Here is a 23,735-nt window from a genome sequence, read left to right on the forward strand (position 1 = left end):
AAAGTAGGTAATAGTTATGTAAGAATGACTATTACCCATCTCCGTCCTCCCCAGCTGAATCCTGCTTTTCTGTAAAATGATAGGAGGGTTTGAGTGCGGCGAGGTGAGCATATTGCTGGCTGACATTCTCTGGTGTCTTCCAGATATAGCTTTTAGCCTGGACATCTTGCTTCTGTCATCTTTAATTAGGCTAGTAGTTTACCAGAGTACTCTGCCTCCCTTTCTCCTGCCTGGAAGGTATAGGAAGTGTTCTAGCTGCAGTAGCACAGAGCTCTGCATACGCTAATATATTCTGTTGAGGAGCTGAATGCAGTATAGACACTTGCAAGTGCGAAAAACAAAGTGAAGAATTTCTACTCAGGAATTTGAGTGCCTGAGAAACTACTCTTTTTTTTTTTTTTTTTTTTCTATAATTAAAGTGTTATCTAAGAGTTCCTCTGTCCCTTTAATGTGCGGATAACACCTCTTTCAATCTGCTGGAATTTTGACCCGGTAATCCTCTTAGTTTAGACCTCTGCTGGGGGACTGATTCCCTCCAGGAGGTTACCTGCTTTTCCCTCATTGCTTTCTCAGAAAGAAGCCACCTGTAGAGAAAGGGACTCTTTCTTATGTTATGTGAATGTGACATGTTGTACTTTCACATAAAAGCCTCCCAGATACCTCTTAAACAACAAAGTTGGCATATAGGACACACCGCCATTTCACTGATGAAATGTTTGCTTTTATGTCAGTTTAATTAAAGTGTGTGGCCATTTTCCTTTTTCCTGCACTGCTAAAAGTGAAAACGTGTTAATCACTTTTGTAGGTTTGATGCTGACTAAGCCTTTACTTACTGAATGGCCTGCTTCAGCTTCCAAAAAAGAAGATTTTTGTGGATTACAAAGATTAAAAGAAGTATTTTTTAATACTGTCCTCTTTTATAAATTGCTCTTTTAGATTCTTATTTAAACATGGAATTTTAGAAACAGTGTTTTCTGAGCTTGATTTAATAATCATATATTGTAATTAAAGTCACTTGAAGGAACTTAGTCTTATCCACAGTATTTGTTAGTTATGAACTTAATGTATAATTTTATTTCTCTTGAAGACAGTTTTCTGCCATTAAATTAAAAATATTAAACTAAAAGCAGAATGGGTAAGGTGAAGGGAAAGGAGTGTTTACTCCTGTGCTGACTGGTCGGAATACTTCTTCCAGAAAGGGTATGATTTGGACTACTTCCAAAAAAAAAAAAAAAATCCTTTGAAGAGCTGATCTTAAGCTGTCTGAGTACTAGATTTACTGGCTAGTGGTAGGATATAGGATAAACTTGCTTAAAGCAGTCACTGAAAACTATTCTCGACTATTTGGTTTTGTTGTTGTTTCAAGATATTCTCTATCCTTTCCAGCTGTTAAAGTGGAGTTTCCTTTCTTGTACTGGATAGCATTTTCCACTACGCATTTTTCTCCGTCATAGCTATGCAACTCGGCATTGTTTTCGTGTTCCTGCACATCTGATGGATCAGGGAACTACCCCCTGGAAGGAGCAGCTGCCCATGCAGTCCTTCCTCCTTCCTCACAGCAGGTTTGCTGATGTGTATCCCAGCTCAGTGAGTCAAAAGTCAAAGTCAGCTTGCTAAACTGGCAGGAAACTTCTGCTGAATTTTTGAGTTTTCTGCCAGATGGGCCAACTGAATTGGCTTATTGGCCATGTGAACATCAAAACCAGCTCGAGAAGTTGGTGTGATCATGACTTAAAGGATATGGGGGAAGGATACTTTCTCCGGCCAAAGTAAGCGTTGGCTTGGCTGTAGAAGGAAGTGAGTAGTTTTCTATTGGTGTATCTCCCAGGACTGGGACACTGAAAAAGTCAGTTGTGACTTGAGGCGATGCAAAGGGAAAAAGTAAAGCAGGACGACTCCTGTATATGACAGCAAGTTTTAGCTCAGCCCTGATGTGAGGCTTCGGCCTTAGGAATGTGTTGAACGTGAGATGGTGGCTTTCTTATGAAGTCACAAATATTTTTTCATTTCTCAGCCGGTAGGCACAGGTGTCCTAGCTCTCAGCCCATTCTAGAAGTGTGCTTTTCTTTTAACAGCTTCATACTGTTAATCAAGCTCTCTGAGTGTTGTTGAATGATTAGAGATTGTTACATGAGAATGACTGAGTTTTTTTTCTTTTGGTAAATGTTCGTTCAGTTTTTGCGATAAGAGATCTTGTACCTTACACTTGTGAAATTTAGGTAGGCTAACTCTGAGGCACTTGTGCCTGTGGCTTCACTTGGAAGAGCTTCGCGGAGAACCATGTGACTAATGCCTAGTGTTGCCTAGTGATGCCCTTTGATTTGAGCTATGTGTGTGTGGGGTTTTTTTTTATATGCTTGTCTGGACATGAAAGACTTAAAGAAAAGCTGCAAATGAGTATATTGATTGCTAGCTTGCATCTCTGCTTCAAAACTCTTGGGCAGTCTAAGGGATTGTATAAGCTAACTTAGATGAGAGGATAACATAAAATGAGTAAATCTGTGCTGAAAAGTTTCTCTACCAGAAAGCAAGCTAGCTAGCTAACTTTTCATTCCCTCTTTTTCGTTCCTTCCTTCTTAACTTTTGAAAGTTTCATCAGCTTTTTTTTTTTCCTTAAAAAAATTACCCTATTAAGGGTAATTTATATTTTAAAGCCTGTGAAACTTAGTTTAATGGGCTAATGTTTGGAAAAACATCACTTATTAAAGTGGAAGCTTAGCTTTAGAAAGTGGATTTCTTCTATTAAAGCTTAGTCTTGAAGAAATGAGAGGTTGTAGAGCCAGCTTACCAACAAAAGTAACTTCATGTCTCTGGGCTATGGTTCAAATTTTCTGAGAAGCAAGAGCGTACATTCAGTTGCTAATAGTCATGGACTCATCTACGTGTTGTATTCTATATGTACTGTAAATTAAATAAACTCTTCTGAAAACAGTGGAAGTATTAGCTAACAAATACCCTCTGCTTTTTTTATATCCTTTGAATCAAATGACATGTCATTTTATATCATTTCATGCTTTTTGTTCTTGTCAAGGTGCTTCAGAATATAACTGGAAAAGACATGCTAATCTTATCCTGGTAATTTTGCAGTTTTCTACTTTTTCATCTGCCAACGTGAAGATAATATGGTAAACGTTCTTCATATGACAGGTTCTTGCAATAAAAGTCATTATTGACTTCCTGTTAAATGCATTTGGGAAAAATTTACATGGATACTGAAGAAACACTTCCATTTGCAATATCTAAAGGGTTTTAACACAACATTTTTTTTGGCAACAGCAGTAATCTAAACCCTTCTATTCAGGTGCTAATACACTTGTACTTAACGTTTATGTTGGGGTAATCCCTTTTGCTTGCTTGGGCAAGGTGTACGTTTTGAGTTCTACAATCCTACTATAGCCGTCTGTCCATATGAAACAGAACTCCCTGTATTTACTGCCAGCAGCTTTGAATTTTATTTACTGGTATAGAATTGGGTAAATTCATTTAAAATGCCTGAGCTTGCTATCTCCTAGTCTTATTTTTCAACTTACAATAAACTCCTACTTGGACTATGCTGTATCTGTGAAGGGAGGAGTATATCACAGAGAAGATAAGGAAGGATTAAGCCAAAGTGTCATGACCAAAACATGGTTGGTTGGTTGGTTGGTTTGTTTTTCTCCACAAAAGTGACTGAAAAAAGCTCAAATGCCAAAACCAAAGTTACGTAATTTAAAACTGACCCTGGGCAGCTGTGGCTGGCATATTTCAAAATGCATACCTGATTGTGTTAAGGGTTTTCTGCTTCCTTGCAAACGAGTTAATCCGTGTTGGCTTAAGGGAAACTGTTATTCCAGACTTTGAAAGATATTTTTGTTTAAGGGAGGATACATCTCTCACGTTTTTCTTGGAGGAGACCTTATTTTTATATTAATACTAAAAAGCTTGAGTGATTTCTCCTGTTCAGTACCCTCCTCTTACACTATGCATGTCAGATGAATAATTTATCTTTTGGATTGAATTTTCTGTATGGGTTCTCTTTCAGTAACAGGCTTTTTTGGTGATTAGGGAAGGCAATTAGAGTATTTTTCCTTTGGGGAAAAAAATGCAAGATGCCTACTATCATTTTGAAAAGTATTGGTGATAATTTATGGCTTCTTCATGTCTGATGATGAAAGGAGGTTTAAATAACAAGGACAGAAACAGCTGAGTGTTAAGAATATGTAAATTTTGTAACAGTCCAAGTATGTGTAAATGGTATAGTACACCTAAGATGCATATTTTAATGGTCAATACGTAGCAATGAATGGAAATCAATTTAGAGGGCAACAAGCTTCAAGTCAGCAAACTGACTTGACAGGGCTATGGTTTGTCAGGAGGGCAGACACTTTAGAAGTGCTTGGGCTTGTGGGGAAGAACAGTGGCCAACCCAAGCTGAAGTATTGTAAAGATAAAGTGGTCAGCCTCTAGAGTAAACACACGAGATCCTTAACCCAGTGAACTTTGGGCATTCAGTCTAGTATATTAAAGCTACTTTTAAGGAAAAAAATATTAGCCTAATGGGGAGTGCCTAAAGCGTGTTATAGTGTCTAGTGAATATTTTTTGTAGGTTTGTAAAAGAATAAAGCAATGTATTTTACAGTCAAAATACTAACTCAGCCTTGACCTGTCACTGTGTGACTAAGCAGGTCACCTGATTTTTGTTTTCTTAAGTATGAGGTTAACATAGAGCTTGCTTGGAAAGGAAAAGATAGGCAAATATATTCAGTAGAAGATACAGGAATTTTTACTACCTATTCTCTAGGGTTATTGAGACAAATCAGTCTTTATTTCAGCATCCAATGAAATGTGCAGTTACAAGGCATGCTAGTCACGGTCGGTATAAATTTGAGGTCTGTACTGAAACTTTTCTAAGCGTTTACGGAACGAGTCAGCAACCTGCAATACAGATGCCACATCTGCAGATTTTGAATGGGGTCCAGAGAATACACCGTTTTAAGAGGCTGTGATTCCTGGCTCCCAGTTGTGTTCTACAAGCTTATTTAACCTTTAATTTAGGAAACGGAAGTCCAGCTGAGTACAGCACTGTTAAGACATCGCTATCCCCTGAGTTAAAGTATTCCAGTATGAAATACTTAGCTTAGTTTCAGCTAAGCACAGGAGCAGTTTCTTCTCTTACAGTCATGAAAAGGAGAATATACCACAGAGAACAGATGTTATCGTGACAGCCAGCTGACTATTTCGTTGCTCCTATTCTGTAGTAATGTGGGATAGGATGTTGCTGTAAGTAAAGAAGTGTCATGGGTATTAAAATATCCATGCCTTATTTACTTAACTGTAACTGGATGAAAAAGTTATGGGGTAGGGGAGTGTTCCAAGGATAGCAGGAGTTGCCTTATATTGGCTGAATGAGGTCTAGAGTTTTCTGCAACTTTAACTGCCCCTATTCTTATCACAGAAGTAGCATCTGTGCGTTCATTTTGGTTATTTATGATGCTTCTCTGACTGATAATCAGGTATGTGTATCGTGTAACCATTTAGGTGACATTATCCCAGAATATCCACTGGCAGTGGTATTCTGCTTTTAGAATAGAGAGTGGTAGAAGGGTCCTTCAGGAGGGTTCCTTTTTGTCCTTCAGGTGATGTCATGGTTAGAAGCTTCACATCTGCTCAGCCCATTGGGCAGTAATTTCTAGTGATAGAAGTGAACTTTTTTCTTCTCCTTTCCCATAGGAAAGACTTAGGATGAAGGCTCTTCTGTTGTAAGCTGAATGACATTTCTGTTTTCAGAGTAGTGACAGACTGCAAAGAATTAAGAGCAAAGATCTGGAAGTTTCATATCTAAGCCATTTGTTAAGGACCTTGTCAACAGTGAGCTCGCGTTCTTCAGAACTGCTAATTGCAGCAATTGCACGTATGGTTAAGCATAAAAGCTATTTGCCTAGTTTTAAGAGACTTAGGTCAGTGCATCATTATCCACTCGGTATGAATTGATTGTAGGTAATATCATCATGGATTTTGTCCGCTTAAACAATTGGTGTTGTGATTATATCTAAGTATTTTGTTTCTGTTGGTCTTGTTAAGAAAAACTTGGTACTGGAGAATATTAATGTCATGTTTTCTTTGCTAAGAAAGGGATGGTGTGGTCTGTTGACGTATTCACTTTGTTGGTATTAGATATGGTTGTGGGAGAACCAAGCTTCCTGTATCAATAAGTGAATCAAAATTTGGAGGGGTGGTAGATAAGGGGATAAATGGTGTTTTTGAATACCTTTCCCAAGTTTTAAGTGTGACATTTAGTACTTCATATAATGCTAATTATATTTATATATTTTGACATGGTCGCAAACTTTCTTTATACATTTTTAGACATTTTTATAGACATTTATGTATCTTTTTCTATATACAAATAAAAATGCTTTTGTAACATGATTACATAGTGACCACACTTAAATTGAGAACATTTCACTAATCTGTGGATATGTTACCCTTTTATAAATCCTGTTTGGTGTCTCAGAACTAAATAGGATTATACTGGCTCTCATACTTTCCCAAACGCTGAATCTGGAGTAGCTGCTGACATACAGCAGACAGCACTGTGTATGTGTTTATTTAATCCTTCCATAGCATAATATTACTAGATGCTGGGGAGGGGGGGGGAATTAAATCTGTGAATGCAGCCCTGTCAGATTGAAGACTTGAATCATTTATTATTTGGCAATTTAATGCATTTCAGGATGGCTGTTTTTATTAGTTATTTACTAACTTTGATCCTGTATTATATAGTTCTTACAATTTTGGAACAACTTTCCCTTCAGTCAGAGAAGTTTATTGAGTAAAGCAGGGTAGTCTAAGCTGTTCTAGGTCAGTTAAAAATCCTTAATACATGTGCCAATCAAATTTGTTAAACATAATTCTGGATTCGCTTTATGTGACTTATATAACTGTATAATGCATTGCAGCTGCAATATGTTCATTAGAAATACACCACTGTATAATTTACATAACTGTACAGAGCAGTGTTTTTAAATCTGATTTCCTCGAGCTTTGTCTCTGAAAAGCTGGCCTGTTGTGAATAGGCTTATGTCAGATATGCAGAAGACCTGATACTACTGCTAAGAACTGAGGCTGCAAATCAAAAGAGGTTGAGAGCTGCTGACCTAGACACTAGGGCCAGTTCATATTTCTATATATAGTACTACATATCAGTGTGGTAGGCATCTGCAATGTAGTTGACTACATACCAAAGAACAATTCCCAGATAAGTTGGAAGGAAACTTTTTTTTTTTAAGTTTTTTTTTTTTTAAATTTTAGCAAATTATTTTGAGGTGTGTTTTATAAATTCCTTTTGAGCTAATCTTCTTTTTTTGCCTTCCTTTGACAATGTCTTATTAAATCTCTTTGGACTTTCCTAGGGCAAATATATTTTTGTTGTTATGTAACATCATTCAGGGTATGCTGGCAGATTAGCTAGATTGCCGGGGACCTAGAAATGAGAGCTCAAACTCTTCGACATAGTTAAGAAAACAAGTTGTCACATTTGAGCTGGTGGTCTTCGAGAATAGTACAAGTCAGATGCACTGCAGCAATGAAGTTATGCTGTGAGGCTGAACTTTGGGAATGTCAAAATCTGAAATAATTCTCACGGTCAGGTTCAAAGAGGGGGAGGAGTCTTGGTCTACTCCTGCTTATATGAGATTGCACACTCTGAGAAGCAAGCACACTTTTTTTTTTTTAAGTCGGTGATTGTAAAATTTAAAAAAAATATATAATTTTCAAACATTATTAGAGATTTTAGGTAAATTGATTTCCTGATGGCATGTGGTCTTGAAAGGGTCTGGCTTTTAGATATTTCTTAATCAGTCTATGTAGACATTTCCAAAACCTGAAAAGCATTACTAGGAATTGAAAATGAAAAAACTTGGTTCTATGCAGTGGCTAGCTGAATTTTGTGTGCATGTGCTTTAACTTTGGGTATTTTCTCTGATAACTAAATACCTTAATGTCTTGTCTTGGCAGCATGTGGATCTAGTCTACGCATCCACTGTGTGGCATGGACTTTGGTAATTTGAAGACTAGTTCATGCCTATATATGAACATATACTCAAAAATTTTGTTGGCAGCTGAGAAATGGCAGAACTCTTTACAGGTGTTTAGTCTAGCAAAGGGACTTTATTGGATTAAGCTATGGCTGTTTAAGACTACACTGCCTCCACCAATCTTGCCTGTCTCCCAGAAGTTACCTCCCTTGAAGCAGAGCTATGGCAGAACCAAGTGAAAGCAAAATGTACAGAAAGCGTATATGGGGGAAAGGCGGCACAAGTCACAGTTCCAGTCATCTGTAGCATATGTTATACCTAGGCCTTGTACAGAGGATTTTATTGCAGCTGAGTTTGAGAGACACGGAACATTATTTCTCGCTCTTAGGAAAACATGGTCATTATTTGAGAGAGGGCTCACGAAAAAAAACCAAGCATACTCTGTCTTTCTGAATATATTCTAATTACTCAGAAGTACAAAGTTGTTTGGCAGAAGGATATATTTTCAGGACGTGATTCCAGATGGTTCTTTTTGAATCTTATAAATATATGTATTTAATAACTGGTAACAAAGAAGACTGTAAATTAAACTGAAAACCCTAAACTTGCATGAGAAAATGTTTGTAACATGTATTAGTGCAGTTTAGGTGGAAAATTAAATGTATCCAACAAAAAGGAATATAAGTATGTGTGTATGTATGCATGTATGTGTATATATATATGTGTGTGTGTGTATATATATATATGTATGTATGTAATATGTTGAGAAGAGGTGCAAAGTAGATTAGCCCATATGGAGCCCACTGCCCATGCACCAGCGTTCCTTAGTGTGCAGCTCTCTGTGCAGGCCTGCCATGTAGACATACTCTCGCTTGCTAGTCACTTGTTTATCATTCCCTCTCAAAGACTGAACTTTTGTCATGGATTTTTACTCTCATGAGGTAGGACTATACTTTTCTACACAAAAAATATTTGGATATTGCATAAGTTATGGTCTCTTAACAGACAAGGTAAAATTATGTTCTCGTCTAAGATGGTCAATTTATGTGCAAGGTTCCTGTGATTGTGTGGACTATTGGTCCGTGGGGGGTTTAGCTTGTGTGTGAAGCCTCTCTTTGAGGGTCATGTTGTGAGATGAGGGCCATCGTGTTACACGATAAGGGAGGAGCAGGCAGATGGCATAGTGTTAGATGGATGGAAGCATAGTTTACAAATCCTGTGAAGAGTTTACTTATATATTTAGAAAGCAGAAAAATATTTGATGAAGTGTGTAAAGTATTGATGTTTTTGATAAAGCGTATAAAGCAAGTATTTAGAGCCCAAATGCTGCAGGGCAGAATTGTGGGTGCTTTGGTTCTTGGGTGCTTATTTTGAGACACCAGTGATTTTAGTTTCGTAGAAAAATAGGCTTGCAAGTGAACCTTTGAGAGGTTATGTAGTCCACCTCCATGCTCTGAGACAGGATTAACTTTACCTAAGCCCTCCTGACAAATGCTTCTCTATAAACTTCCAGTAGTGATGGTGCTGCTTAGCTGTCTAAGTTTTCCAAAAGCTTTCTGAATCTCACCTCATCTTTTGTTACAGTTCCAGTCAGTACGTTTGCTACGCTTAGTAGACAAGGACAATAGTTTGCATCCTTCTTTTTGCAGCTGCTTCTTAAGAGTTTCTCTAAATCTAGGATTGTGTCTCTTGCTCAGTTACAGAGAGCTCTTGCTGGCTTCCACTTGCTTGGACTTCTAGATTATCACTGCTTCTGGAAAAATATGTCTTGAGGCCTTACATCTTTAGTCTGTTGTCTGTCTGCATTGAAGGAGTCCATTTTGTAAGGATGAAACAACGGCTGCACGTTGAATGAAGTCATTTGGAAGTGGGATATGAAGCATATGCACGCTGTGGTGTGACCCTTGATAATGCATTGGCAGAGTTTTGATGTGAAAAGCTTAGATTGCTGCTTTAGGCCAGTTGCAACTAGTCCATGTCGTTCATCAGTTGTAGGGTTTCAGAAGGGAACACGGCAGGTTAGGAGAGAGTAGCAGAAAATTTTTGTCTTTAGGCAGCTTTTTGGTTATTGTGACTGGTTTCCACAGCAGGAAAATACGCAGCTTTGATTAAACCTGTTATGTGTGACTTCATTATTGTGCTTTAAAATGGTTCCTGTATTTAACAGCAGTGTTGCGTGGTTTTAAATCTGCTGTTGCCAGATACCAAGTGGATGTTGTGCCAGTTTGTGCAGATAGGAACTGCTCCTGCAGCTGAACGGTAGCTGGCAACTCTCCTGCCTTGTCATGTATACTGGCATGGTCTCTGGCTGCCCAATGCACTGATTCACCATACCAAAATACTGTGCTGATCTGGGGGTTTATTGTGAACCCTGCTGGCATCTCAGCATGATCAGGGGTGTAAGATGAGATTGCCTCCTCTATGCAACTGGTGGTTGGGAGTCTGTGTATCATTAGTACCACAAATGAATGAGATTCATATTTTGAGCTGAAGATGCTAGTGCAGACTGGTATTTCTGTTGTCCAAAACTGCACATCTTCAGGAAAGCTAATTAGGCAGTGATTTTTTTTTTTTTTTTTTCTGCCAATAGCTGTCAAGGGGATCCCACTGATGTATTTCCGAGGAGTCTGATGGAAGTCTGGGGACTTGTGTGCCACACACGGGGAGAAAAGGATTTTTATGCTCTTCCATTAGTAAAAAGAAGCTTAGTAATCACAGTGTTGATCAAATGATCATCTGTGCAGCAGCAACTCCTGTTGGCAGTTTTTCTTTCTCTTTCTGAAAAGCATGCTGAGTCTTTCTAAATAACAGTGGTTCCTAGTTGCCACTTAGTGAGAGAGATGGAGGCAAGGAATGTTTTAAGATTTTGTAGAAATGTGTAATGCTACTGGGGAATGTTTATCTGTAGTAAATATCTGATAACTCCCCCTCCTCTTCCCCCCCCCCCCCCCCCCCCCACAAATCCCAGGAACCAGCTTTTTGAAGAAGAGGAATAAGTCACATAAATTACTTTCTGTGTTGGATTTGGGTAGCGTGTTATGTGGCCATCAGCTCTTTGAATAGCCTCAGGAAATTACCTGTACATCTGTTCAGCCCTTGACCTTGCCAGGGTACATTGTGTTCTTCACTGTTATATTCCTCTATTTTGCTTTGGGTTTCCTAACTTCTGTAAGGAAGTCAATATTATTGTTTACCTCTTTTGCTTGCTATACATTTTGGATCTAAGTCTGTTTTCAGCAAAGAATTTAATCTCTTAAAATTATTTTTCTGTCGTTTTTGTTTGTGTTTTCAGCTAAAAGTCTTGTTTCGCTCTAACCTTTTACTTCCCCATCCCTTTGTAGATGACTAAGATTCTGAGTCTCTCTGTCATTCAATTGATAATAGTTAATCACAGCCTTTTGCAAAATGGCCTACAGTGTATTTTCTTTCTTTTACTCCTCTGCTGGCCTGCCCTGTTCTCTTTCATTTTGACTTATAGCTATATACATGGGTATGTTAATGGAAAAACCTTGAAGGCACAAGTTGTGTACGCACAGACAGCCACTTCAGGAAGAGTATGCGTTTAGCTGCTTCGGTTTCCATGTATGCCTCATTATGGCTTAGAGGAACAAGTAGGGTATGCATTTGATTTAGTAAATGTCTTTCCTAACCTGTCGCAGTGCTGCATGTTTTCTCTAGAGCATACGTTCTGATGAGGCCTGTTGATTCAGCAGGACTAATGGTAGCCAGTCGAACTGATCAAATACTCCAGAAATACTCCAGATCAAATACTCCAGTTTATCAAATAAATTATTCAGCGAATGCTGCTGTTTCTTATCATGTAATGTGTTTGACCTCCGGGAGATTGATGTAGTCCTGTTTAGAAGCTTGCTGAAGGGGGCTTTATGTTCTGCTTCACCTGTGTTTGATGCAGGGTACAAAGGTCTCCTGCATACCAGCCAGCAGCGGTGCACCTCCAGGGTGTGATGGGTGGACTGGAAGTAGAAAACAGTCTAGAGGATCTGTTAGAGACTTGAAGTTCTGTTAAAACAATTCCCAGCCATCCAGTTAGGAAAGCCATAGAGAGCCACTGAGAGCCACTGATTGTGCATGTTAAAGATATTTCCATTTATTTTTGCCTGCCAGTTGGAGATTACCATAGTTCTGCTAGTCAAGTGGATCATGTGAATATGTGCTTGGTGGTGACTTCAGCTAACCTGGCTAGCTTTGCCTCAAGCTGACTTGGAAGCGCTTACACAACCTCTCTGGCTGACAGAGCTGTGGGAATGGTAACCTTCAGCAGAAAGCCAGCTGGCCTGGGAGGTGCCTTTTTGATTGTTTGGAGGGTAGAAGTCTAGCCATGTCGCAGTGTATGGCTGCATGAAGCTTTGCCAGCAACAATCAGTTTAAGAAGTTCACGTTAGTCCCTAATCGTTTATGGATTTTATATCTTTTGCAGGTATCTTCACCTGAAAGAACCAGGTTGCGAGTGAAGTCAGCGCTTGGGGCTATTTGCTAGTCCTAGTGTCACCCTGTTAACGTGCTCAAACAGTGTGCTTACCAGCTGTGTAGAAAAGTCAGTTCTATACTGCCTGCCTCATCAGGCAACTCCTGAGCACCTGCAGGTTGGACAGTTGTTTTCCCTTCCAGGGAACGATCTAAAGGAAGTTGTGCTGGGAGAACACGAGACTTTTTCTGTACTGCTGCAGGTCTTTCCCCTGCAGGAGAATGTCAGGGCTGGTGGATTTTGCTTTATTTTTACTGGTCCAGGTAAGTTTTTTCACAGAATGCTTAGGCTTAATTATATGAATATATATCTTATATATGAATTGTATATCAAACACTACAGAAAACTGTGCACTTAAAAGATCTTCCGTTATCTTCCACCTGTAGTTGTTAGCCATCGGCCTGCTTTGAATCAAGTTCCCCATAAGAGCAGCATTTGTCCTTTCACAGCACTGAAGGCAGCTTGCTGGGCATATACAGCTTTGAAATCCCTTTAGATGATGATGGGTGATCTGAGTGTTGCAGCAGGCTGCAATATGGATAGGTACATGGGGAAGCGGCAGGGAAGCCCCTAGCACATAAGAATTTTTTCCAAAGGAAATATTTATTGAATTGCAATTGAAATAGTCAACTTATGCCTCTTGTAGGTGATTAGCTGCCCAGCTGTACTTTTATCATGTGAATATCTGTGATGAAAATCCCAGCTTCCCTCTTAGAAGGTGAAGATCAGGCCTGCAGATCTGTTCAGAGTAATAACTTGCCTGTGCATGGTCAAATTGCATTGCAGATGTGGTTTCCTCAGAAGCTTTGGACTTGAATGCAGACTGTTTTCCACAGACAATCCCACAGTTGTCCACACCTATTCTTGGCTGTTCTGCACCACCTTGCCCCTCAAGTGCCTCTAAGCCCTCTAGCTTTTCAGAGCTACCTCTTCAGTATTTTAACCCATGTTTTCCCCTGGAGGTTCTGAGTGGCCATAGCAGCCAGCTCACCCCAATCCACCAGCCCAACTCTGTGTTTCCTGGCTATCTGGCATGGAAAGCAGAGAAGCCTCCTAATCGGTGTCAGTGGAAATGTGGCAAGCATGTTGATTTCAGCTGTATTTATAGATACATCCAACCTTACTTTCTTTTTGAAACAGTCATTAAGGAGATATGGGGTCCCGCTGGGTCCATGCAGACAGGCTGTGACAAGCAAAAGATGTAAAGCTGTGATCTGGGTAGTGCTCCAGAATATTGTCTTTGGTAAGCAGAGCTTTAGGAGGCACCATTCACATGATCGCTTCCCAAAACATTGTTATTTTCCATGACGACCTGCTTTACATGGAGGAAGGGGGGAGAGGAGGCTTTCCTTGAGGGGCTCCAGGATGTGACTGCAGATGTGACTGGCTCTGCTTCACTGCACAGCTTGGGAGGATTCTCTGGGGACTTGGTCAGCAGGGAACCTGCAAGGCACCCTGAGCCTCAACCCTGTAAGTACTGCTGTCACCCTTGTGGTTGTTCTGTGGGAAGCTGTGGGGTGAAGGACAGGGCTGCTATTGCAGAGGGCTAATGTGGGTGTAGTTTGACAGTACAGGCACTTTGGTGGCAATGGTTTACAGAACCCTTGCACCACCCTTGGCTGCTTGTTCCTGCTGGAGTTCAGTGAACTTCCACCTTGTGTTGATGCAACTGCTTGTAGGACTCTGCACTGAGCAAGTCTGCATTAAAAAGAAAAATGATTTTGTCTTTATTGCTTTTATTAATTTTGTTAAGATCTAGATCTGTTCATTAGTTAATGAAGCCCCATAAACAGCTGTGTCACTAGCAGCTGAAGGGGCAGTGGGGTGTTGGGTGAGAAAGGAATTGTCAGCCATTCTTGCTGCTAACGCGTGCTATACTCCACCTTGCTCCAAAATCACGGCGAATTTTCATTTTCTTTGTGAGTGGTTGCCTTTAGGTTAGGTGGAAGTTATGGTGAGAGTTCCTGTGGCAGATTGTGCTACTCGTACCCTCTTGTGCACCAAGAATCAGGCAAATTGTTTGGAGGAGGAGGGATTTAAAAGTCACAAGCCAAGAGCTAAATGTCCTCTATTGTTACCTCAGTGGTTGTAACCACCATTGGTCTCACACCTCTTAGCGCTTGGTAGGGTGGGATTCCACCTCTTCTTCTTAAAACAGTGGTCTGTGTAGGTAGAACACAAGTGAATTTCAGTCTATGAAAGTATTTCACTGAAACAAAATGCGACTTAAGGTGTAGCTCAGTATCATGTTTTCTTCAGCAACCAAACCTTTTGACAAAACAAACGAAAACCATACAACAAAACTATCCTTGCTCCAGTGGCCTCGCCTTGCCCTCACACCACTTGGCTGATAAAATTGCCTGTGGGGCTGCAGTGTAAATGAAATTATTGAAATAATCAGAGTTGAAAAAAGAAAAATCCTCTAAAACAAAAGGAGAGCATTTGTTCCTGAACTAAACTCCTTCATCTGTGAAATGTGTCATCCTTTAGTAGGCAGCATACGCTAATGTTAAAAAAGCATTTGAGATGGTTACTTGCCTTGCAAGCGTGTTTCTGTGGAATCCGTCTCCACCCTGAAACTGGGGAGAGGAGACAGTGTATTTTTGGCAAAGGTTCCATTGAGTATTTACGTTTTCTGCTAAGATGAACTGCCTGTAATAGCAAAAATACAAGTGATTCAGTTCTTTTTTCCTCCAGCCTTGTGGCAGTTCTGCAGTGCTGAACAGGGAAGCAAATCTGAGACTATTGTTTAAATATCGCTTAGTTTGGCAGTTTATCAAGATCCTTCTTGATTTTTCCTCCTGCCAACGAAGCAACGCTTAAATAGCTGTTGCATGGCAAGATTTCAAGTTAATTGTTATGGTTAATCTGTTGTTAATAGCTGGGGAGACCATGCTGGGCTACCTCAGCATCCTCAGGGCAGTGGTACTAAGGGTACTTATACTAGTATAGTTGGGAAAACTCCTCTGAAAACTAGTTCTGGTATCAGACCATCCTTGAAGCTGATGAAGGCAGGTAACATCCTTAAAGGAGCACTACCTTAGTCTATTAGCCTAGGCCTTGGCTTGCAAATATCAAACTGTCTAGTTACAGACCCTTAGCAGGCTGTGGAAGCCTAACTCAAGAGTGACCATTGGCAATGTCTGTGGCTCCCTTAAAATCTGACAGGGGAGGGTTGGAGCTGAAGCCTTGTGTCCTCCGGTAGATGTTTGGGAGCTGTTGTTGAACTTCGTAACATTTGCAATGCAGTATTGTCCCACCATGCTGTGTTGGTTCTCTCTGTCCGAATGCAGCAGTGTATCCACAAAGCTAGGGCAGTAATTACTGCAGTGATTGTTGTCCAAATCTTTTGTCGTCTTCTCCTTCACCTTTTCTGTGCGGTATGTTAGTATGGCTCTGTCACTCCCAAAAGCTGCCTGAAATCAAGTGCTTGAGACTAAGTATCTGATGCATGAAACGGAGCATCGCCCTGTGCCAGTAATTGTTGTGCAGTGGTGGGTTAAAATAGCTTCTACCCCTAGGGCTGTTTGAGGAAGGATGGTTCCAAGAAGAGCAGTGCTAGGAGCCTGGGATGTGTTCCCAGAAATGTTAGTGCTGCACAGATGTTCCAAGAAAGACAATGTGGATACGAGTAAGCAGAATTTAGCATCTGTTGAGAAACTCTGTCTGAGACAAGAGCTGTTTGCAAGACTCAAGTTTACAGGGCAAGGTGTGAACCTCATAGACACACATCATTGTGGGCATATGCAAGGCCAAGGATCGTTATCCAGAAGGTGTGTTGCTTACTTCCAAGATGTTGCCTTTTTTTTTCCTTTTCTTTTCTAGTACTTGGACATCTTTCTCTCATGGGAATATACTGCATCTGTACTAGACAGAAAGCGGATTGCCTCTTTGGAACAAGAGTAATTTGGGCGTTGCCAGGCATTTCATTGTCGTAGCAAAGGGTCTTATGAGGTATGAAAACAGGATGAAATCTGCTATGTTCTCCACCCTCAACTTCAGCAATAGATGCAGCATCTATCAAGGACTTTGAGTCCTGACATTCATTCTGAGAAAAACAGTGACACTAAACTGCCATACCAAATAGGTTAGTCACAGGTAACTTAATCCAGCAATACTAAGGGGAAACTGGCTTGAAAATGAGAAGGTCATGTTGAGTTGCTTCTCTGGTTTCCCAAGCTAAGGCCCACAGTGTGTCCCTGAAAGACCTAACTAAAGCTAAATTTAAGTCACTCAGATAAATATTTATAGTAGATATGTTAGGATAGAATCCTCAAGGGGTCCAATTGCTCTATCTGTGCTCTGAAATGTACTAAAGGGGAAATAATAGCACTATAAATACAGTCATCTTTAGCTAGGTCATTACCTTAGGGTGTTTATGAAAGTTCTGTAGCAACTAGAGTTGCAGCAGTGAAAAACTAACATGGAATTGAAAAACCGGTGGAGGGTGATCACTTTGGAAATGGCACTTCAGTTATGCAATGATTCATCATTACAGTAGCAATCAGGTTTAAAGTCCTTGTATGTGCAAGTCATGGCAGTAACTACTGCAGCATTCGTACAGGCTGATCAGGCCATTTTCTTGCAGATTTTTTTTGCAGATTGTTTTTGTCAACCCTTTAGAGGGAGGGGGCATGTTTTTGTTTTTTTCCAATGTTTCTTTTCCTTTGTATTAGAAAACGGAACAATGCACAAGACTGAAGATTCTGACAAAAATAATAAACTTACGTTATTTTTCAGCTGTCAGTTTTCCACACCAATTTACTTATACATCTTCCAAAATATTTAGTATTTTGGGTATTCTATGCCCAGACAAAAATGCAACTTTCTGTAGAAAAGGAGTTTCTTAGGTTTGGTTTTTGTCCTTTATAAGAACAAAACTCAATGAGCTGCAGAGTGTGTGCTTCCCCTCTTACAGACTGCTCTGATTTCAATGATAAAATGGGTAGTTTGCTTTGTATAGAAAGTAGAAGGACCTGAGTTTCATAAATCCATGCTAGCTTCTATGGGAAAAACTTCAAGGTTAGTGTGCCACTCCTTTGACCAAGAAGTTCTTGTTATGTCCTACACGAGAAGTCTTACTAGGAAATGTTTAGTTTTGTATTTGGTATGATCATCCGCCTCGGTAGGAAGGGGGAGGCTGGCTTCCTGGGTTAGGAATGTGGGGGTGTGCCTCCTACCCTGTGGCTGCAGGCGCCTTTCTGCTTATGTATTTGGAAGCTTCTGTCCAGAAGAGTCAGGAGGGAGTTCTGCAAAATGATGCTTGTTTTATTTTCCAAAGGGGAAGCCAGCATATGTGCAGGGACTCTTTATCCATCCTCTTTCCTGTCTGGTAATTTGAGCCCATGTTATCTCCTTAATGCCATTTAGTCTATGCTTGTTAGACCTTAGCAACTTTGCCTCTGAAATTGCTGTTTCTACATAGTAAGCTTTGAAACTAAGTTTCCGTAGCATAGCAGCCATTATAGCAGTGCAGCAGTTTTGGGTAGGCAGGTATTATTTATCCTATAGATGACACCAATACTAAAATAAATATTTAGCCAGCCCATGCATAGTGTTTTACTCTATGCAGACAGTCAGTGGGATGTATTTATGGTCATGACTATATTTAGTCTGTCTTTCTGAAACATCTGACAGCCAAAAGGTCTGTGTTATGGGGACTTTGTCTTTTGAGCATCCACAGCAAGCTGGAACTCGCACCAAATCTTTCTCCTGTGTAATCAATATTTGGGCTACATAAAAAGCAAAGGATTGTTTCTGTTTTGGGTTTTTGTCATCCTTCAGTTGTTACCTTTGTTCTGTTATCTTTCTGTGCTGATAGGAATTCTGGAATAGAAGGAATAAAAATAGCTTTCCTTTGCTGCAAACTGAATGTAGCAGCACTGATGTGGAAGAAGTGGACAAAGTGTAGCATATGCGTTTTGGTCTGTGGCTCTGGGGTCTTCAACCTGTTGTCCCAGTATATCTTCATATGCATAAATCTATGATTGTCAGCCTGATAGAAAAGGATCCTGTAAGAATGACAAACCCGTTTGCCCTGAGGCGGAATTAAGAGATCCTGTGCCACGTTTTTCTGAGCTTGTTTCTTTCTTTCCCAGGTGTCCAGTATCCTTTGTCTGTTGAGCTGGCAATGGGAAATAGGTGGGGTATAACATGCAACTACAGAAGCTACCTGTCTTTGTCCCCTGGAGTGGATCCTGCAGAGGATTTAGGGCTTGACTTCACAAGCTTTGTTGTTGTTCTCAGCCCCCTGAGTGCTTCTTTCTAAGTTTTTCATTTCAAGGAACTAGCCAGGACAAAGACGACCATAAATTATTTCAGTACAGAGAGCACTGAACTGTGCAAACATGAACCCTAGCTCTCTGAGAAATGCGTTTACAGTATCTTTACAATCACAGCAGGCAAAAAACTTGTGCCAAATATGTTTTACACTAGAGAAATTAATTTATCTAGCTGCATCGTTCATCTTCACATCTAACTTCCTACACTGTTTTTCTTTTGACCTCTATTTGGGATCTTTCTGTTGTTGTGTATTGCTGTGCTGAATGGGAGGCTGCAATCACTCCCCCAAACATCTGCTGAACTCTGGAAATGTATCACAGATCAGTCAGAACCACGTGGTGGGACTAGACTGTACTGAAACAAAATTTTCCTTGTTTCTCTTTTTCCAGGTGGAGAGTCAAAAATAGCCTTGTTCAAACAGACCTCTCACAGAAGTCTGTGCCAGTCTGGCAGTCGCTAGAGATTGAATAAGAGCATCATGATTTGGTTTTGACTTAGTAGTTTATAGCAGCATTTGGGAAACAATAACATGACCTCTCCTTCACTGAAGAGCTTTCAACTTTGTGCCCAAAGACTGCATTAATCTGATCATGTGCAACAAGACTGATTTTTTTCATGCAATTTTCTTCTAATATCAAGCTGTAAAACTGCCTGGAGTCTGATACCAGCAGACCTTGCTTTGCATTGTCTGCTGGCTGTAGCAAACAGTGCTTTCTTGCAAATAATTAAATCCTTGGGGAGCATCAATAGCTGACTGGCTAATACCACATTTAGATAAGGAGGAGGAACTGTGGTGATGCAGGAGAATTACTTTGAAGAATCTGCTGTTTCTGTAAAGCACCTTCTACTGAGGGTAGATGTCTATCAAATCTTCCTATCACCAGTTAAATTTAGGACTGACATTTCTGCTACTGTAAGAGCTTTGAGAGATCCAGCCCTTCCCGAGCACATCAGTGTGTTGCCCCAGTTGTCTTCTGGATTTGTGCAGGCTAAGGCTGTGATTAGACATGTCCCAAAGTATCACGGATCTGGTGTGCTCTTTGTAATCATGGCTGCCTTTGATAACTACACCTGCAAGGGCAAGAGCTGGAGTCAGAGCTTTCTTGGCAGGTGCAACCCGTTCCCGTCCCTGTTCAGAAGAGCCACCTGCTCTAAAGCCTACTGAACTCAGGGCTGCACGTGCTTCTCCGAGCACGTACTCACGCTTGCCCCTGCACTTCAGGAGCAGAAACTTACTGGATGCATCTTGAGACCTCAGTAGGAGCTGGGGTTGGTTAACCCCCTCTCCATACATCAAACTCTTCTGACTATTTCAGAAGAGCTAAACACTCATGGCTTTTGCCACGGTTAATGGGAACTGCAATAAGAGCTTAGCAATCATGGGAATCGAGCCTTAAATTGTACTCTTGGGAAGGCAAGTGAGATGTCTTATCCTGCCAGGAACCTTTAAAAGCCTTGATAGTGACGTGGAAGTGGTTTGTAATAGCAGGAATTCATTTGTTAATAAATTCCCCTTTGCTTGTCCTGTCAGTGTTTCAGCACAGTTCCAGTCTGCTGCCTCTGCTGTAAGGTGGCTCAAGCTGGGGAATAAGTCAGATGTTTCAGTATTTTGATTGTATCATTGTTCTGAAAAAAGCTTCTTAGCTCATTTCAGTGTAGAAGTTGTAACAGATAAATCTATTTATTAGCTTGACGAGCAGCTTGTTTCCTTCTGGAGTATGTGATAGATATATATGTACAAAGAACAACTATAATATTTTAAGGAGCATGAGTTTAAAGAAAAGGTACAGAGAAATGGGCTTGGCTATATAAAGTGCTAACAGGCAACTGTCTTGTGCTGGCAGGGAGAAGAAAAATATTTTAATGGGTTTCCCTCATTACTGAGGAAACCCAAACTCTGTGTTTTACTTTTTTATGTATCAAAAATACAAAGGCGTAGAGCTGGAAGGCAGAGGGCTAAAAATGTTCTTCAGCTTCACATGGGTCTTATACCCTCTTGGGAGCAGTCCTGCTGGCACCGCTAGTGCTGGTAGCTCCTGCACTTCTGTTTGTAGTGGAGGCCCCCCTCTGCGAAGGCCTCTCTGGTGCTCTCCAGTGCTTTGGTGGTCCTCAAGCCCTGACTCCCTGTCCCAGAGCAGGCAGCTGCAGCAGTTGCACGGTGTAACCTCCAGCTGCCCTTTGGGCTTTTCACGGCAGCAGGAACGTGTGCCTGCTTCGCAGGCACTTCAGTTCCCAGTCCGGCATCCTAGTGAAAATCCGTCTTTGCTGGCAGTTGTCTGTGTGGAACTGGGAACCGAGCTGTCTGAGATGCAGACCCAGGAAAGGCATTTTCCACTGGAGGAGCCAGAAGAGTAGCCAAGGAGGGTAATGCTTCTTTGCGCTGCTGCAGCCGGGTCTGCGGTCAGAGCCCGTAGCTGTGTTGCTCTCCACCGTTTCTGGCTGCTGCTGCTGCACTTTCTCTGTTCTTGAATTTTCCTGTAACTTATTTCTCCTTCCTATTTTTGGTCTATTTATAGTTTCTGACATAATTCTACTGCAGCCTGATTATTTGCCACAGGGGGTCTCCTCACCTAAACATCATTGCATTTGGGAACATTATTGAAATTGTGTTTGCTCTGGCACTAGGCCGAATTTGCTGTTTGGGCTGTCACACCAGTGGTTTATGTGCAACGTGAATGATGACTGGCCTTTCTACTCCACTACTTGCTGCATGATTGACTAGAGGTTGTTTTATAATTAAGCTATAAGACGAGACAGGCCGTATGCTTCTGAATAATTGAAGCATGCCTCAGGTGGTGGTAGTTCTGAGGCAAGAGGATAAAGTGACTTTACTGTAATAATCACCTGCCCCGAAGTGCATTGCCAGAGCCTCTGGTGTTTTTTTAATAATAATGCTTAATGCTGAGTACTTAGCACGTTTCATCTTCAAAGCACCTTACAGACATTAACTAATTAATCGACACAACACCCCAGTGCGGGAGATGAGATCAGGGAGGGAATTTTAAAAGCAGAGTGGGTCCTTGGGGGAAAAGTAAGTGGGTAAGATAGGTAACATTTTATTAGACTTCCATTTTAGCACAATGTAACAATCCAAAATGAAATGTATAAATAAGAGTCAGGTTAATGCATTTCTTGAGCATTACCAAGGCAGGGATGATAGGCCCGCCTGTTCCAGACAGCCCGCTTGTGCCCGGTGTGCCGAACCATTTCACAACTCAGCAAGCACTCTTCCGCAATGCCACTCTCACAGCCTGTTATTACAGGGGTGTTTGTACGCATCAAGGCTATGTTTTACAGTGCTCATCTAGAAAAGTTGGGACACAAACAGGTCTATTTGCAAAATGAGACTGGGACTTTCACTGTCACAGTTTCCTAGAATTTTGTAGCCTTTCTGATTTAGTAAAACCCTGTACTTTCCTTAATAAGAAATTGCTCAAGTCTCCTGACTTTAGGAGTAATCTAAACATGGCCTCTTTACTTGAGGGAGAGGAAGGTAGAGTAGGGCTCTACCCCTCTTTCTGGAAGAGGCTGGAATATTCAGTTATTTATGGTTAGCCTTTTGGAAGGACGGAAAGAGTATTCTACCAGAATACCTCTTTGCATCTCATCCTCTTCTGAAAATCAGAAGTTAAATGTGTGCTTACAAATTTCAGAATTGTGTATTTTCTTGGTGGTGGTTTAAGTAAGTCTTGTTCCTAAAAACTAGAGAGGGTTAGGAGGTTGGTTTTATTTTCAGAATGGCATTTTAAATATGGATGGAGAGGTGCTGCAGAGTCTCCCCAACAGACAGGGTTTCTGTCTGGGAAAGGACAGGAAAGCAAAACAACTGTCACTGAAGCCCTGTACTGTGTCATGGTCCTAAGTGGAAATCAACTCCAGAGCAAAGTAGGGCATAGCCATATTTTCCTTTACCTGTTTCTATTTATACTGAACTGGTGCTCAGTCTATTAGGTCAGGACACTGTTGAATGTAGTCCTGAAAACACCAGTGCAGGGCCCTGGCTGGCAACGGCTGTCTTTTGTGACCGACTGAAATGTGATTTGTTTTCATGATCCACATCCAAATCACGAAGACTGTTTTGTCCTGTGACTGGACTATTGCCCTGTCCCTTCTTGGAACTGACCTTAAAATCAGCTTGAAACAGTGTTTGGTACAGAGCGCTGCTGCTGCTGCTTGGGTGAGATTTGATACTGGAAGCACATGGCACTAGAGCTGTGTCATCTCCATCGTCGGTTAAAATCCGAGTATGGCTGTGACATGCTACTGCCAGTGCCGGTACTAGAGCTCCTCTATTACTTGTAGGCAGGAGCTACTGGCAGAGTGATTTCTCTAAAAGGTTTCAGTGTAGGAACGTGCCACTTCAGGGAGGAAATATACTGATTCTTCTGACATTAAGAAAGTTTTGCAAAAGCCACCTCTGGTGTAGAAAAGAGGAAAGGTGGTGAGGAGGAGTGTACAAGGGAGAGAACTCTGCGTTTCAGAGTTGATCTTGTCAGTTGTTTATGGTGCTGTTAAGTTCCTATTTGTGCACTACTATTAGTGAGTGTTTATAATTGTACTTAAACATTGAAGGGATGGCTTTTTTTCTGATCTTACAGTCAAATAAAATAAAATTATATAAAGGACTTACCATGTCCATTACTAAGCTAGCCTTTTGGCCTAAGGTCCTTTATAAAGGTGAATGAAGGCAGCCTCCAAGGTCCCCTGAGGTCAAAATTATGGTTTGAAGGAAATGCCAGCATGATTTGTACATGCTATCATAGAAAGTCCAGAGCTCCTGATCTTGGAGTAGCTCCAGGATCTCTTGTGCTTTATGCACAAGTCCATCCTTGTAAGGACTTGCTGTTTCCTGATACTCCTGGAAAATAGTGTCCTGCACTGACATAACAGGAGGTCATTAACCTCAGATAGGATTTATCCAGACATCTAGTTTATTATCAATGCTCATTTGT

The 23,735-nt window shown here is 40.8% G+C and overlaps 1 protein-coding gene across 1 annotated transcript in view; it reads left to right on the forward strand.

The window, feature by feature from the left end:
• Positions 1-4,893: 4,893 nt before the first annotated feature.
• The window catches only part of MAPK6 (mitogen-activated protein kinase 6), a 98,069-nt gene continuing 79,227 nt past the window's right edge, over positions 4,894-23,735 (forward strand). The window contains exon 1 of the mRNA XM_068958901.1: positions 4,894-5,259. The gene's annotated coding sequence lies outside the window, so the exon portion shown is untranslated. The remainder of the gene's footprint in view (positions 5,260-23,735) is intronic.

The sequence above is a fragment of the Struthio camelus genome, chromosome 12, assembly GCF_040807025.1.
Source record: "Struthio camelus isolate bStrCam1 chromosome 12, bStrCam1.hap1, whole genome shotgun sequence".
NCBI lineage: Eukaryota > Metazoa > Chordata > Aves > Struthioniformes > Struthionidae > Struthio > Struthio camelus.